The sequence below is a fragment of the Colobus angolensis genome, unplaced genomic scaffold, assembly GCF_000951035.1.
Source record: "Colobus angolensis palliatus isolate OR3802 unplaced genomic scaffold, Cang.pa_1.0 Scaffold100, whole genome shotgun sequence".
NCBI classification, from domain to species: Eukaryota; Metazoa; Chordata; class Mammalia; order Primates; family Cercopithecidae; genus Colobus; species Colobus angolensis.
The window spans coordinates 915,232-921,231 of NW_012110920.1; positions in this window are offsets into that span (position 1 = coordinate 915,232).

A 6,000-nucleotide genomic window follows, 5' to 3' on the forward strand; every position below is an offset into this window, starting at 1 on the left:
ATTACGGAGTAACACTTGTAATACTTTTAGTGGATGAAGGCCACTGACCTTGACTGGTTTGGCTAAGTTTACTATGGGTTATTGCCAAAACTTAGTATGTCTTTGTAGATTGATAAAAGAAAAATCTCACGTAGTAGAAATCCCTGTGTCACCCACATCTGGTTTTCCTCTCCTTCCTGGCACATATGAAGATTACACTTTCATGCCCAAGTGAGCAAAATTGAGTGATATGTGTCACTCCCAGGGCAAAGCATTTAATTGCTGGAATAAACACCCTAACACAGTCCATCCCTGCGTGATGACCAAGAAGCTGCAGGTTCCCAATGGAGTAATTACAGAGCATTTATTATCCCCAGAAAGTTACTTGGACTTACTCAACTTTGTCATCAAGAAACAAACCTTTCTTCTGTGAAGCCACTGAGATATGGGGATTGTTTGTCACTACAGCATAACTTATCCAATCATGATTAACATAACAATGCAGTATCACACTTCAATGTATTGACATATATTCAACATATTTTAGCAAATGGAATACCCTAGACCAATACCTGACAGAAAGGTTATGATGAGCAAACCGCTTCTTCCCAAAGAATGTTTCATCTCAATGTGCTGGGTGGTATCAGCCTCCAGGTGGTAATAACATGTTTTGAAGCCTTTTCTCAGTCTGAGAAGGCTTTTGGGATTCAATTCAGAAGAGACTATTCTGAAGATCAAATGGGATAATGTATGCCAAAATGTTCTGTTTAGCACATAGAGCCACACAAATAGGAATTAGGCTCGACAAAAAGCCCAGTTAGATTGTACTTAATTTCACACAAATTTTAAAGTTAATACTCTGCCTTCTTGTTTTCAGTTGGAGGGATTTTATTTGATATTTTAAAAACAATAAAATGTGTTGGATTAAAGGACATCCACATCTTATAAAATGAAAGTACATTTCCTATTTTGCTGTTACTATCTACATTTATAGTCATGCCCTTGCTGGAAGTACTATAGAAAGTGCTGTGAGAGATAGAAAAGTAGACAACATATTTTTTAAACAGGACTTCATTTTCATCATCTGTGCAATACAATTAACAGCTGCTAATCTCTCTCATGTTTCCACCCATAAATACTACGAATAAAAGTGCTACCATTTCTGCTATTACCTTTGAAAAAATATTTTGGTAACAATAGAATTTGGTTGGTACCTTTAAAATTCAATTTTTATCCTTGTAAAGTTCTTTGAATAAGGTTGTTTTTCTTTTAAGAGCTGGTAGGATTGATTAAGCAATGCTATCTGGATAAGAAAAGGTTAAAAAAATATATTAAAATCCTTAACTCACTACTACATGTTTTTAAAAAAGAGAGAAAGAGAGACTTTTTTTTTCTTTTTTTTGTCTTTTCTAGGAGAGAGAGACCATGATGCTGTTTTCTTCTATGTCAGTTTGCCCAGAGGGATGCTGTTTCCTGAGCTTAATAAGGGCCCTATTTCTTCTCAGCCCTTACAGTCTATTAATTACTGCGGTGGGTGCTTAGAGATGTCGAAGCAATCATTTGTAAGATGATAAGAGCCCTCATCATTCTGAGATGTGGGTTTTAGCCATCTAAAATTACCCAAATGAAACAGATGTTGCAAATGTGAGTCCTTATTAGAATGTTTTCTTTCCATTAGCCAGCAGAAAGCTGTGTTCCTCACACTCCGGTCTCACAGAGCAGGACTGCCTAAGAAACCTTAGGCTGGGCGTGCCATATTCTACAGGACCTGTGGGTGCCCAAGGAGTTCTGGTTTGAGTCACTGACACAACACAAAAAGCCAGACCAGAAGCAGCCCACCAAGGTCCAAGAACTGGCCTGCCAGGTAGGCTCAGTACCCAGCCCCTCCTGCACATTATTCAAAGTAAATTTCATGGTGTCCTTTTGCACCTAGGAGGCTAGAGCTGCACAAAGCTGCTTAATGAGGAACTGGGGGAAATTGGCCCTGTAAGCATGTGGCTAGAACTATACAGTTCATTTTTCTATAGCGGAACATTCTTCTGTTTATAGTGAGTAGATCTTTGTAATCCAAAAGAGAGAAAAAGAAGAAAGTTAAGTGGTGACATATTTTGATAAATGGTAAATGCCATTTCTTTTCCCCCTTTCGCTAATCCTCTGGCAGGTGCTTCATATTCCACAATTAATCCCCTCAATAAATACCAAATCCCCTCAATAAATACCCCAATAAATACTATATGCTGGGCATTTTTCTGGTCACTGAGGAAACAGCAATGAAATAGACAAAGTTCCAGCTCCCATGGAGCTAACACTCTATTGAGAGACAGACTTCAAAGAAATAGATACATAACATAATATTGGGTATATACATGTTTAGAAGAAAACACAGAGCAGAAAGAACGGGCATGGAAATGGCTTTGACTTTCAATAGGTTAGCTAGGAAAAGCCTCTTTAAAGCGGTGATCTGAAAGAGACAAAGAAGTGAAGTGAGGGAATGACCCATGGGAAAATCTAGGATGAGAGTTCCAGGCAGAGAGAACAGCATGTGCACTGCCCTTAAAGGGGAGGCAAGCTTGGTGTATTGGAGGGATGGTGCAGGTGGGAAGGTGACTGGAGCTGCAGGATGTAGGGGGAGCTACATCAAATGAAGCCAGAGAGTCTAGTAGGCCACTTGAAGGACTTTGGATTTTGTTCTATCTAAAGCTATTGATGGGAAACTATTGGAGGATTAGAGCGAGTGAATATACAATCTGATTTTTTAAAGATCATTCTGGCTGCTATTTGAAGAATAGTATCAGAAGGCAAAGTGGGAGCAAGGAGACTAATTGGGGATCGGGAAAGAAATCCAAGTTCTCTTTTGGATGATGTATGAGGTCACACCCCCTGTATACCAACTCAGATCCCCATCACTGCCTATTTCTTTTTCTCTACTTTGGAACCCACCTATGCCAGGTAGTCCCTCCATTTTAGAACTTAGGTAAAATTCACCACTAAGGGTAATAAAATCTATTTTCCCAAATGGCATGACTGCAGCTGTAGGACAACCCAGAAGTGCCAGGGAAGTTAGCTCTCCATGGGTGAAACTTGATCAATAAGAAATGCTTGATGGGAGGGAAATGGGCAAATAAAGTTCCCTCCCTTTATCTTTCTTTAAGATTACTCTAAAGGGCAGCTCTTCCTTACAATCCTGTAGGAAACCTATGTGCCAAGTAAACAAGCCTGAGGGCCACCTGCTGTGTTTCTTCATAGCTTGGTTCACCACTAGGACCAAGCAGAAATGCATCTCATGGCCAACCCTGCATCTTCCTTGTTTCACTTCCCTTGCATCTTTGCCTCTACAACCTGGACTTACACGTTTAAAATAAAGCAGTAGCATCTTATGCTGGCTTCAAGCTCTACTTTCTAGAGGGCCACCTTAAGATATGCGTGTTCAATTGAAAGCACATATTAGACAACTGAAGAAAGATGGGTACACAAGCCAGAATTTCAGGGAAAATATTAAGGCTAGAGATATTCATTTTGGAATTATGTACAAATGATATTTATGTATCATTTATCCTGTTAATTGAGGATCACCAAGGGAGAGTAGAGAGAGGGGAGATCTGAGGCTTTATTGAAGGACACTCTGGCACTTAGAGGTAGAAAATAGAAGAAGCCATTAAAGGAGTTTTAGAATGAGATCAAAGGAAAAGGAGGAAAGGGTGCATCCTGAAAACAAACTGGAAAAGGTGCTCCAAAAGGGGAATGTCAGCAGTTGCTGGTACATGAGAAAAATGAAGAGTGAGGACCAATAGTTGGGTTTGGAAACATGGAAGTTGTTGATGACTCAACAAGAGCAGTTCTGCTGAGTGGTGAGGGTAAAACCTTGATGACAGAGGGTTAAGAGAGATTTGGCAGTAGAGAAAGGGCAGACAACTCCTAAGAGGAATTGTGTTATGAAAGAAAGCAAAGAAATTGGAGAGGTATGTTTGTCTAGGTCTTTCACAAAGCAGATTCCAAGCCTGGATTAAACATGTAAAGATTTTATTACGGGGAAATGCCTATGTAAAAAGAGGTGAGGGAGCTGTCGGACGCTAATGCAAGTCTGAGACTGAGTGGGCTTAGTGGAGGAGAAAGGAACACAGGAATGAGTGGAAGCAAGCTAGACTACCATGCAGTTCATGGAAAGTTTGACAAAGTCATCAGTTCTCGAGCCAGAGTTGGCCAACAAAGGAGTCCTGTGTCTCCCAAGAAGGGCTCTGTCTTAGTATTACCACCTAACTCAGTCATTGGCAGGGAGTAGTCTGCGGAAAACATTGCCTCAGTACAAAGGGAGAATAGATTCCAAAGCACAGCAGCTGGAGCCCTGGGTGAAGAATGCTCCCTTTAGTAGGATGGTTTCCTTAGTAGGAAAGCCACCACAACATGTTAATGGAAAAAATGAAGGGTCAAGGGAGAATATTTTTTCTTAGGATGAAAGATGACACAGCCTGTCTGTGGAATGTTGGGGTGACCTAGAGAGAGGATCATAAATATGAAGCTGTAGAGAGGGCCCATGGCAGATGCAGAGTCTTTAAAAAGGTGAAAGAGGGGCAGAATCAGCTACATGAGTGAAGGATTTTACCTTCAATGGGACAGGGGTTCAGGACAGAAAACAAAGCCCACAGTACAGATTCAGTGGATTGGTAAATTACATGGTGAAAGATTGAAGTTGTCCTTTTCTGTTGCCTTAAACTTTCTCAAGAAAGTAGAAAGCAAAACTATCAACCATGAGTGAGAAGAATGGAGGGAGTAATGAAAATTTGAAGAGAAAGGAAATGTTGTAAAACAATCACCAGCAACAGTGGGAGAGTAAATCAACTAAAGCAATGTGGTAGAATTGTGAGGTTCACTGTTTGTATATGAAGAAGAAAACATGAGCAAGCCTGTTATAATGTAAATAAAATAATCGCAGACACTAACTTACAGGTAGTGAATGACAAAAATCACTGTAGCAAGAGCTTTCAGACTAATTTCCATAGGCTCTAGTGCAGGGCTGCTCTGGCTTGATTTCCCACACCTGTCATGTACGACTACCTATTAATTCCCATGTTTCCCACTTACCCTACTGCCTGGTGGCCTGCATATTTCATGCACCTCACAGATGACAACACAAGGATAGTCCACCTGGCTGGTACCACAGTGGCAGGGAGGGCAGCTGCACTGAAGATTTCTCCCACCACCACTGGATCCAAGGGTGTGATCTGCCCCCATTCGATCACATCCAAACTCCCTTTGATATATCAGCAAGTTCCTTCATCGATGTGCTTGAAAGGAGATATTAGCCATATGTGTCTGGAAAGAGTTTGGAAAGTTATTGCTGGTCATTGTTCAGATTAAAGTGAAAATTCTGTGCACAGAATGGAGGTGTGGAGGAGAGACCCAAGCGTCAGTACTTTTTTCAACTTCCTAGTGATATGTGCATCCAAGATAGAGAACCACTGTGCTAAAAGAGTGAAGAAAAGAAAACAATTCAATTCAAGTACGAAAATTTATCTTTTTTTTTTTTTTGTATATACTTGAGGTGGGTCATATAGTAAAATTTCAGTGGATAGAATGAGAAAATGGGGAATTCTAGGGCTAGAGGAAAGGATTAAGATGAAAAAATCACTCCAAGAGCGAAACAAAAATGGTAAACTTAGCAAATGTTACATGGTCCTTGAGGCTAAGATATCAAGTGCAAGAAGGAGGATGATAAAAAGTCAGTGCCCAAGAGTCAGATGACCAAGGGGAAGTTCAGCCTATCCCAGGCAATGGGAGCCATTGCAATCATTTAAGCATAGAATGACAAAGTTATCAGACCAAGTGAGCTTTCACACACTCACAAAATTAAACACCAATTACAATTGTGATCCTATGAAATCCAGGGAACTCTTCTTGTCTTGGTCATTTTTTATGTAATAAAAACACATCTTATCTTGTTTCGTTGTCTTACCAATTCAGCAAGTGAAGAGATTTCTTAATAGCTTTTCAGTTTAGATAATTTTCCTAAGATAATTAATTAAA